The 12,140-nt window shown below is 42.2% G+C and overlaps 1 long non-coding RNA gene across 1 annotated transcript in view; it reads left to right on the plus strand.

Moving 5' to 3' along the window:
* The first annotated feature begins 264 nt into the window (after nucleotides 1–264).
* The window catches only part of LOC103170938, a 66,963-nt gene continuing 55,087 nt past the window's right edge, over nucleotides 265–12,140 (plus strand). Inside the window, exon 1 of the long non-coding RNA XR_486495.3 lies at nucleotides 265–556. This is a non-coding gene — a long non-coding RNA (uncharacterized LOC103170938). The remainder of the gene's footprint in view (nucleotides 557–12,140) is intronic.

A 12,140-nucleotide genomic window follows, 5' to 3' on the forward strand; every position in this document is an offset into this window, starting at 1 on the left:
CACCCATAAATACAGGATCAAGGAAACATGTAACTGTAAATTTTAGAGACCAAGCTAATGGTATCGAATAGTAGACGTTCATCTTATGAATGCTTTTCCTTGATGTTTAGCCTATAAAAATGGGCTGATCCTTTCATCACATGAGTTCTTTATCCACTCCACCTAGATAACTTCCAGGTGGTTAGTCCTCTGGTTTTTGATGATTCAACTTGTTGGCAGCTGATCAGAGAGGGAGGGTGGGAGGGAAAGAAGAATACTAGGAACACGGACTTATCTAGAGGAGCTTCCTGTGAACCATTGCAGCTGAGTAAAGAACTAAAGAAACTCTGTCAGCCAGGCATTGGGGAATAGTGATTAGGATTTATTTTTGCTAAGAAACAGTGGCCAGTGGCTTGGGGTAGCTCCCAAGAAATCACACTGCAGTCAGAAAGAGGAAGACCTGGTTATCTTAGATTTATCAGTAGTCCAGACTCCATTCCTATATAACTCAGAAGACTTTTGGGAACAATATCGTCCTTGCGGGCAGAGTTGGGGTGTTTGCTCCTAAGATACTGTGGTAAGTGGATCACTTATTACCATGGCAACAACCTCTGGTTTGGGCTCTGTGACTACCCACTCTGTTGTTTTGTATCCTTCCAAGGATTTAGGAGAGTGCTCCTGCACACAGTAAGCGCTTACTATATACCATTTATTTGATGATATAGGGGTGTGGTGGTGGTCACTTCAGCTGGGAAGGCAGTGAGGCCTTGTGGCCAGAGCATGGGGCTGAGAGTCAGCAGATTCATGTTGTATTCTGGTTTGGTGCACAAGTCTGTTTTGTCTTGTTGGGCAAGTCACTTAACCTATCTGTACCTCAGTGTCCTTTTCTCTAAACTGGGGGTAAGATAGCTGGTCTGCATTCCAGGTTGGACGGTGTCTGTTTCTGACCTGCTTCACTGATATTTAGAGCTTCCACACAGTAACCAATGAATGTTATTTAATTTTTGGGGGGTGGTCTTGGGGAGGGCAAGTGTCTCTCACCATTTTCAAGTCCCATGATTGCAGTTACTCTCCACTGTAATATTTAGCAAGAGCTGGTCTACCAGGGGCGAGAGGGGATGAACCTGAGGAAAATATCATGGTACCTCCAGGCATTTCCCAAACACTCAAAATAACTCTCCTACTTCCCCTCCAGAACTGTCCCCGTCTCTGTCTCCAGTGGGAGCCTGAACACTGTCACAACCAGGCTTTACCCACAGTCACTGGAGAAGGTAGAGAGCCTCATTTAGCCTATACAGTCCTTGAGGAAAAGGATGGGGTCTACCAACTCTATTGTACTCCCTCACTGCTGTGCACACAGTAAGTGCCATTGATTAACTGAGAGAGAAGGCAGTGGTTCCTTTGGAGCCTGAGATTGAGGAGGATCTCCTCTCTGTTCCTCCCTAACCTAACTTCCTGGCCATCATGGATTCCCTCTTTCCCCATCCCCTGCCCTCCTCACCTAAATTATGACCATCAGTCCAGCCAGAGGGGGTCTCCTTCCAAAAATTGACTTACTCATCTCTATTGCCTGGCCTATGGAAAAATTGACCCTGGAGTATGGGCCTAAAGACTTTTTAATTTCCCTCATTCTTTCCCCCACAAAAGAAGAATGAGGAAGGGGAAGGAAATACCAGGATGACTTCCCAGACTTTATAGCTGCCACTGACTGAAAATTTCAGTCCCTCCTGCTGCTGATCAGGCCTCTTTTCCTCATGCTAAATTGGTTTTTAAGCAATTTCATTAAGGCTGGAAAATTGATATGAGGCTCTGAGACTCCTAAAGATGTGATCAGCAGCTGATCTGAAATCTGCTTGAATAACAAATGGCCCAAGACAAATTACCTTTGACAGGCTTTCTAACCCTAATCTGAAGCTTCAGCTATGCACACAATTGAAAGGAAATGCATGTATTCAAAGCACATCTAGGCCCTTAATTCAGTCTTTTCCTCCCAGATATACACTGCTTTCTGTTCTGTTGACCGCTCTGGAAATTATTTTAGTGTTAGGCTCCTCGGCTAGATTGTAAACTCCTTGAAGGCAGGGATCTAGCACTTAGTACAGTGCCTGGCATATAGTCAGCACTTAAATACCGTTATTATTATTATTATTACTCATGTAATATTATGCTAGATTTTTATTTCTCTAAGGTTATGTGTAACACTGAACTATTTGTTGCTGATGTGTTCTGGTGGAGGAAATCTTTCTTGTTAGCAAGATGATTAGTCTCATACCTTTTAGTCATTAATATTACTACTGTCAAGGGATCAACATTTTCTTGTAAGAAATTGACCCAGTCAGTGTGACTCAAGTTTCCTGGCTCCATTAAAATTTAGATAGGATCATTTTCAGACAAACCAATAAGCACTATTTGCTACAGATGGAAAACCCAAATATAAATCTCAAAATGAAGTCAGCCCTCCTTTTTGTGAAGTCATAGTTGGAGGGACACAATTAAATTATATAATCTGGTCCTCAGTCAGGGCAGATACAAATCAGAGGCCTGGTTGACCCTGTTAGGTATTTTGTGGCAGCTAATGTTTCAAAGGCAATATAGAGAGGGCAGTTTCCCAATTCCCTTCAGGGATTATCTTGTCAAAGCATAGCTCTCCATAACTGTAAGTTTCTACTCTTAGCTTAAACTCCTTTTCCCTAATTTCATCCATGGCTAAATTACCTCTCTCGTCTTCATCCCTGCTTCTTTCTGGTACATCTGACATGTGTATCCAATTATCTCTCTACCTCATGCTATTAGTGGCTTTGTGACGACCTCTACTTTGTGACGACCTCTATTCTTTGGCCCATAGCCTCTTCTGATTTATCATCAGGACCACTCCTTAATCAGCCTTGTCACTTTTCTTTGAACTCCCTGAGGTTTATCTCCATTTTCCATTTGTCAAATCCTTCCTGCATTGATTTCTTTGCCTTTCTAATCACTGATTGTTCCAGCCCAGCTGGAGCAGTGATGCTGGAGCTCCATAAAGTTCTCATCATTCAGCCTGGTTTCATTTTTTTCATTGGTGGTGACAGAGTAAGTGTAGTAGAGCTGCCCTTTTTTGTGCAATCACTCTTCTGAAAGTGAGATCCTATGCAGGAGTGCGGGGGTGGCCGAAGAAAAGTGAGAGAATAGATCTGGAAAACGACTGAGTAACACATGCTCAAAGAGGTTACTTGTCATCCAGAAGTAAATACAGCAGGCTCTTGAAAAATCCAACATGAATGGTTTCTTTTTAATGCCAAAATTTCAAAATATTGAGGATGATTTACACAAGGGCAGTGTTTTGTTTGTCTCCATATTTCCCATTGAAACAATAGTTCATTAATGCCAATTTGGCTAATAATGAGGTCTCTTTAGAATGCAACTGTTGGCATTGAATGGACTAAATTCAAACAGGAGCTAAGCATTTAAGCTGTTGGCGGCAATGGAGTATTTGCAGGTGAAAATAATAGTAATATTTATGGCACTTGTTAAGCACTTACTATGTGCCAATCACAGTTCTAAGTATTGAGGTAGATACAAGTTAATCAAGATAGACATAAGTCCAGACCCTATCCTACATGGGGCTTGCACTCTTAATCCCCATTTTACAGATGAGGTAACTGAGGCACAGAGAAGCTAAGTAACTTGCTTAACATCACACAGCAGACAAGTATAGGAGCTGGTATTAGAACCCAGGTCCTTCTGACTCCCAGGTCCACATTCTATCCAACAAGGCACACTGCTTCACAAGGAACACTGACGCCTAAATGAAAAGGAAACATTTTCAAATTTAGTCATCAGCTACCAGGTACTTATTTCTATCCATCCTCAGCACTTATGTAAATGCATTAATTCAGCTGAACATTTATTTTGATTCTAATTGTAACTATTTTTATTTTTGTCTCCAGAGTATAAGCTCCTTGTGGGCAGGGAATGGGTTACTTGCTTGTTTTGTACTTCCAAAGAGCTTACTACAATGCATTCAATCCAGCAAGCACTTGATAAATATTATACTACTACTCGCCTTACACTCAATTTTGAGAAAGCATATTCATTATTGTTCTAAAACTTGAGTGATCTTGTAGGTCTGACAGGGCAGAAAAGTAGAAGCAACAGTCCAGATTTAATTCATCTTTCTTACCTACCAACGCTTTCGGGTCTAGCTAGATGATCCAAATGTTGGACAATAGGGTTCTAATACTCACTAGTACCCTCCAACCTGACATCCCTTTTTCTGAGCCAGGATCATTCTTCACAGTTCTGTATCTTCAGAGTTTCTGGGTGCTATTGGTCTGCTTCTGAGTCAGTGACTGGATCTAAATTTACTCCAGATAGGCAGTCCTATTGGACCAGTCACCCAGTTCTACTGAAGGCCCCAAATTATCTGTTTGGGTTGTCACCCTGGAGCAAATCAACCAAATGATTGTGCACAATGGGCTGTGTTGGTCCAGCCTTATCTGAAGAGCATGGGATTATAGACGAGGGCATAATTAATTCCAGCAAGGTTCATTTCTGAACACACCAGTTGTTTGGCATTTTCGAGCAACACTCTGGGTATTTATTTGGTAACTGGAGTTACCAAACCAGAGAGTTGTCTTGGGATTCAAGGGTGGGCTGAATCAGTCACAAGTACAGAACGTAACTACCCACTAGGTTATTTGTTTTCTATTTTCTCTCACCAAATGTCCTGAAGGTGTGAAGGTACAACATGCAATCTTTTGGATTCTCTGTGGTCTTCACCTCCATTGTGGTGAAAAATTCAGACTCCTATTGAAAGCAGGACAGTGGTAACCTCTGTTCTGATAATTTTTTTTTTAAATAGAGCTAAATGGGTGATAAATTACTCTGAGTTAATAACTACATCCTGTCTCTCCTCAGTCCAGGATCGCAGAGATGACTCAACTAGCACTTTTTCGACTAATTAGCTCACATGAGGGGGTATCAGTCAGAATGTGGGATTTTGCTGCAGTATTCTTGGGGCTGACAAACAGCTATTTCTAAAGCATCCTTTTTAGAATAATGAAATGTACCCAAGGGGAGAAAGCTCTTTTTATATATAAAAGCTCTTGAGCAACTTTAGCTTGGCAGAACACCATGGCTGCCCCCAAAGAACTGCCCCTCATGAACTGGTCTTCCCAGACATTCAGTTATTCATTCTCTGGATTGGGGCAGTCAGTGGCGGGGAACACCAAGCTGGTCCATTAACCCTATGGGACTGCTGTAAAATGGCCACCAGCTTTCCTGGGATATAAAATATTGAATATCCTGTTGTTCCTCCTCCCTATTATATCGAGGATGTGAAATCACACCGCCTTCAAGAGGTCTTCCCTGTTTAGTCTTTATTAGTCTCTAGTCCCTTCAAGTTACATCCACCCAACTTATCTGCCACTGATGGTCTCCCATCTGTCTCGAGCAGTCACATACATGTCTTATATTACCCTATTACCTAGGTACTACCTTATGTCCCCTCTTCTTCCTTTGTCCTCTCGCTAGATTATTTTAGTGTTAGTCTCCTCAACTAGATTGTAACCTCCTTGAAGGCAGGGATCACTACATACTCATTTAATACTATTGATTAACTGGTTAAAAGTAGCTCAGAAGGTTGTGAGTCCCAGGGTCTGTGTCCAACCTGCTCATCTTGTATCTATCCCAGTGCTTCATGCAGTGCTTGGCACATAGTAGGTGCTTAACAAATACCAAAATTATTATTGTTATCATCATCAACATAGCGCACAGAAATGTCAACAGAGACCTCCAAACCCAATTCAGATTGAGCTGATATAGCACTGGATTTGTGGGTGTTGCATTCCATAACTGTTTTTTTTTATGGTATTTGTTAAACAATTACTATGTGCCAGAAACTGTACTAAGTGCTGTTCTCATGTAAATATACAGTAATCAGGTTGGGCACAGTCCCTATCCCTCATGGGGTTCACTGTCTTAATCCCTGTTTTATAGATGAGGTAACGGAGGCACAGAGAAGTTAAGTCACTTGCCCAAGGTCACACAGCAGACAAATGGTGGCTCTGCGATTTAGAAGCCAGGTCTTTCTGACTCCCAGGCCCATGCGCTATCCACTAAGCCACGCTGCTTCCCTGCCCTTCCAGTCCCCCTTTCCTCTTTATAAAAGGAAATGAAGCAAAAGTAGAATCTTTCTACGTTCAAGGGCAAGGCTTTTCTAAGCATCTAGGCACCAAACTGATTGAGTACAGGAACCTTTTAATGGACTGTTAACTTTAAAGACCAATTATGCCAACAGACTGTGTTAAGATGTCTGGGATTGTTGTTTGTGTTTACAATCTCAACCTGAAAATTTTAAGCCCTTCTGATTTAGCTTCCTTTTATCTTTCCTCCTGCCATTCCACTTCTTTCCATTTATTTCAGAAGACCGTGTGCAATGGAATTAGTGGAGCAGACCCATGCTCCATTTGGGCCTGAATTCTATCTCTGACAGAGACTGTAGGGAAGCAAATGTGCCCTAGTGGAAAGAGTATGGGCCTGGAAGTCAGAAGACACAGGCTCTAATCCCAGCTCTTCTACATGTCTTCTGGGTGACTTCTGGCAAGTGGCTTAACCTCTCTGTACCTCAGTTTCCTCATCTGTAAACTGTTTAGTTACCCTGTCTCTCTAACTCCTTGGCCAGAAAGCCCTGTGTGGGGCAGGATCTTGTATCTACACCAGCGCTCAACACATAGTCAGTACTCAATAAATCATACTTAAAAAACCAAGGACCCTTGGAGGAACCGAGTGACAGTTGGCCTTCTCAATTCCAATTCTCCTGGTTAAGGGTAGCCCATCAAACAACCCTAATGTTCCTCTCTACCTCGTAACTTGCTTTCTAGTAAACCATTCTCAGCTGCTCATCACGAATCTATCCAAACCCTGCTTTAACCTTCTGATATTTTCTGCCTCTACTTCTTTCAGGGTAGTGAATTCTATATGCCCATCATCTTTGGGGTGTAGAAGTCCTGGCTTTAAGCCCACCATCTTTAAGCTTCAGTGAGTTCCCAGGCACTCTGTTGTGGGGCTTGGTGAACAATTCTGTGCTCACCCTACCTATTTCCTTCATTATTTTGTAGATTTCAAATCTTTCCCTCTCTCAGCCTGCATATTTTCAGACTTAAGAGTACCCCAGATCATTTTGGTTGCCCAATTATGTACTTTCTCTAACTCTATTATGTTCCTAAGATTCAGCAATCAGTTTGCATAAATACACCAGATGTGGGTGTACATGGTTTCATATTAAGGCAAAAACCATGTATTTTTTTTTCTGTATCCTTTCTGTTGGTGCCCAGTAGGTGGTCAGCCCTTCTGCTTGTTGCCACACACTGAACTGATGATTTAAAAGAATAGTCAACAATTACTTCAGGATCACTTTTCCAAGCTGTGATTGACAGCCCTGTGTACATCATCACATAACTGTAATTTGGATTTTTCATCCCCAGAGGCATCACCTTGTACTTACTCACTCTGAAACTCATCCACCATTTTCCTGACATTTTTCCCATTTGCTTGACACTTCACCATCTGGGAGAGCTTAAAGCCATCTGTAAACTTGGAGATTTCAGTGCACACTCTTTCAACCAGATCATTTATGAAGCAAAACTAGTCCCAGCACTGATCTCTGGAGGAGCCCACCTCTCCATCCTGTAAAAGTGGTGTTTTTTCCCATACCTTCAGCTTCCTATTTTTTAACAAGCTTACAAACTGCAACAGGACTTTCCCTTTGTTGCCATGATTACTAAGTTTTTTAAAAAAACCCAAAACCCTTTGGCCTCTGGAGCTGCAGATCATAAGAAGGAATTAGACAAAAGAAAAATCCACTCATACACTTGCTTGCCCAATTACAATCCAACCACTTGGACTGAGCTCCCCTTCTCCCAGACTGAGCTCCCCTTCTCCCTCTACTCCCTCTACCGCCCCCCTTCACCTCTCCACAGCTAAATGCTCTTTTCCCCCCATTTCCCTCTGCTCCTCCCCCTCCCCACCCCCTCAGCACTGTACTCGTCTGCTCAACTGTATATATTTTCATTACCCTATTTATTTTGTTAATGAAATGTACATCACCTTAATTCTATTTATTTGCTATTGTTTTAATGAGATGTTCATCCCCTTGATTCTATTTATTGCTATTGTTCTTGTCTGTCTGTCTCCCCTGATTAGACTGTAAGCCCGTCAAAGGGCAGGGACTGTCTCTATCTGTTACCGATTTGTATATTCCAAGCGCTTAATACAGTGCTCTGCACATAGTAAGCGCTCAATAAATACTATTGAATGAATGAATTAATGAATTTCTGTATCAATAAGTATACAATCTCTCGAATATCCCATCGCTCAGCCTCCTTCATTTCTTCAGTTAAGTCACTGTTTTTCCTGGAGATAACCCAGGAGCAACTGTTCATCTTTGGACCTCATTTTGAGCTCCCAGCCAAACTCTGACATTTCTATAATTTGGTATCAACTTGTGATTTGATAAAGCAGTGCAGTGAGATCCTGTATAGGCAAATGGATATGGCTGAAAAGATTGGATCAAGATTGACAGTCCAATCCATGTGATGTGTGCACAAAGACAGTCCCTTGAAGTGTTTACATAAACAGTGCCTGAATCTCTTTTCAATTCTGCATTCTGGACTCTGGACCTCCCCAAAGACTCTATTCAAGGAGAGCAACCTGTCTCCTGACTGCCACATTCTGGGCTGGTCTGTCCACTGCTGTGGTCTCCCACCAGTCCTTGACTTTACCACAGTACTGGACACACTTGTTTTGTCAACTGTAGGAAAGAAGCTTGGAGGAGCTTGGAATTTTCCATAGCCTAATAAGGGAATAGGAGAGCTGAAGAAGTCCTTTTTGCTGGAATTAAAATAAAAAACAAAGAGGAATCCCAAACTGTCAAACTAAGAAAGATGCCCTTCCCTTGGGCCCAGAAGTCCTTGCTGGACTCAAACTAAAAAAGATGCGAGAGCACACACCCAGGCATGCACATCCAGTTAGCATTTACCTGGAACAGAAGCAACGTTGGTATCAGAGACAAGATCAGAGAAGTAAGAAAGAAATAGATGCCTCCAAAGGGACAGATTGATAGCCCTGGCACCAGCAGCAGGGTCTTGAGCCTTGGCTTGAATAGTATGACTGCAGTGAACACAAGACCAGGGTCCTGGGAGTCAAGATTCACTAGGTGTGTTTGCTTTTTAGGGTGGATGTCGGGGTAAATTCCACTTAACATCAAGTTTCAGAAGTTTTGCCATTCACACTTAAGGGGCATGGTCGGAGTGGAAACCTAAAACTGCAGGTAGAGTAGAAAAAAGTAGGTCTACAATTATGTCAATGTCAATTTACTTTGGGAGAAGAGCAGGCTGGGGCAAAGTTAGGCTTTGCAAGTGTGGGTGATTGGAATTGATGTAGCTACCTTCAATCAATCAATCAGTGGTATTTATTGAGTGCTTACTGAATGTAGTGCACTGTACTAAGGGCTTGAGATAGTACAATACAGCGGAGTTGGTAGACCAGAGGAGCTCCTTCTCACAGGCAGTTGTTGGGAGGAAAATGAGTGTCAGTCCTCAGAGAAAGAGGAAAGTGAAAGAAAGAAAGTCAGAGAAAGGAAAGCTTCCCTACTTTAGATAAAAAGTGACTTATGGTAAAGTCATGTTATGTTTAAGATGGGAATATAGAGATAGTTTCACCGGGCAAGCCTTTTCAGGGGAGGAACAGTATGGGAAAAACCTCTGTTCTCCATTAACCTTGGTCCCTTACCAGACTGAAGGCCTCCCCTCCACAGGTTATTTATCACTTCACAAAACAAGCAGGATTCTGGGTTTCCCAGAATTCCCCCACTGGGGTGAAGTAGAATCATTCTAACAAGGTTATTTAGCTCAAGAAGCTGAGAATGTCCAGCTATCACTCTTCTGGGTACTGTTTGCATGCTGTGTAAATCTAACAGTGGTACCAGGTTTTCGCTCTGCAAGTGGAGTGAAGGCTAATTAATGGGTCCTTAGTCCCAGCAGATATGTCTGATTCTTAATTTAAGAATGAAGATGATATTGTTAATATTATCAGAGGTACAAGCAGGTGGAGAATTCAGTGAAAATTTGGGTCTCCAAATGAGGATGTGACCAAACTGAAACTAATATTGGATCCTCTATCACAACAGCATTCTTATTCTTGCCTATCTCTGTTGGAATTAGTGTTAAGTTCTTTAACATCACAGATAAGACTTCCCCCCAGAACTAAAGTCTTCAGAATAGCAAGAGAAAGGAATGATAAGTGCTTTCCATGACAGCAAATTGTTGTAGAATTGAAATATTTTCATTTTCTGCCCTATTGGAGATACAGTAGAACATTTTGGCATTTGAAATAAACATCGGAGCCTTGTCTTTGCTTTCTTTTGATCTAGTGTTATCGAGGTTATTTTTCTACAGGATTTAATCGTTCTTATGCTCATATGGTGAATGAACTTTGAATTATTGTTTTCAACTTTGTATTTTCTGTAATTCACTTGCAAATTATGCCTTATAAAATTCCTTTCAATCCAGAGTACTTGGAAGATTTAGTGACTAGAATTTTGAGCTTTCTCTGAATGAAATCAGTACTCCAATGCACTGTATTTCTATGAACCGAAGCAGATGTTCAGAGGATTCTCTATGTAGTATTTCTCAGCCATTAACTGAATGGAAGATGTCATGTTCAGAGGATTCTCTATGTAGTATCTCTCAGCCATTAACTGAATGGAAGACGTCTAGAGCAGCGGTGCCACTTTAGTTATGCTCATAAAGGAGCCCCCTCATCTGCCTGGCATGTGATGGTCTCAGAATGGCAGCCACCTCTCTCTGGCAGGACTGCTTACTCACCACGTGCCAGTCCCTGGCTGTGTGGAATGAGGACCTTACTTTGGGGTGAGGAGCCATGGGCCAGTCAGCAGTCAGCCCACCCCCCAAGAGGGTGGGTCGGAGATACACGGTAGCTGGACACTGGTCACTCTAGGGGCCACAGTGTCCCGGCATCATTGACTGACTGATCGATGAACCCCAGAACGGCTCAGTATCACCCGTTCCTTTAAACAAGAGACCCTCGTGAATTCTGACTGGAAGCAGGAGCTTGGGCTCAGGGCCTGAACCCATAAAGATGTCCCAGTCTTCTCTGCTGGGGATTTCTGTGTGCCTGCATCACCCTCCCTGAGGATGAATAAGCTAAAGAGGAACAAACAGCAACTTGCCAGGCAGTTTTTGGCTACCTGCTGTTTAAAACTCTTCACTTGCCCCAGCTTTGGAGACCCAGGGAGAGAAAATGGTTCCACGGTGTGTGGAAGCAAATGCCAGCTCAGAAAGTGTGAAATGCTAATGGGTCTGCCAAGATTCAGTCTTTCAAATAAAAAGTCCATGAGGACACCAAGTGCACACTTTTCATGTGGTTGGATTACTACATAAATGGGATTTACAAATCATCTGTAGGCAATCGCCCGTGCTCATGACTGCCTGACCAGCCATGATCTCCAACAGTGGAATTCAGGAGACAGTTGTCAAAGAAAAGGTTAAATAAGGTCTAAATGCTCTCTAATGGGAACTTTTCAGGGAGCTGCAGACTTGGCAGATACAAAAATCACAAGAGTCCTCCAAATAGCAAAGTGATCCTAACATACACACACACACACAATTACATCTAGCCTGCCTGGTGTTATATTCAGTATCCCAATCCCTGTGTCCTTAGGGAGGTTCATTTATTCAATTATATTTATTGAACATTTACTGTGTGCAGAGCACTGTACTAAGTGCTTAGAAAGTACAATTCAGCAACAGAGACGATCCCTGCCCAACAACAGACTCACAGTCTAGAAGCGGGGAGACAGACAACAAAGCAAGTAAACAGGCATCAATAGCACCAATGTAAATAAATAGAATTATAGCTATATGCATATGATTAATAAAATAATGATTTCCTGTTCCTTGTTGACAGAACAATCTCTAAGTCCCATACAAGTTCCCTTAGCACTCGGTTCCTATTATCTTAACCCAATGTAAGTGGTCCTCTGGAAGGTGTTTAAATGTTGTCCAGTACGTTCCAGTCCTCTTCACTAGATTGGAAGTTCCTTGAGGGGAGGGATCAGGTCCAACTAATTCTACTATATTCTCTCAGATGCTTAAAACAGTGCA

This window comes from Ornithorhynchus anatinus, chromosome 19 (assembly GCF_004115215.2).
Source record: "Ornithorhynchus anatinus isolate Pmale09 chromosome 19, mOrnAna1.pri.v4, whole genome shotgun sequence".
Lineage (NCBI taxonomy): Eukaryota > Metazoa > Chordata > Mammalia > Monotremata > Ornithorhynchidae > Ornithorhynchus > Ornithorhynchus anatinus.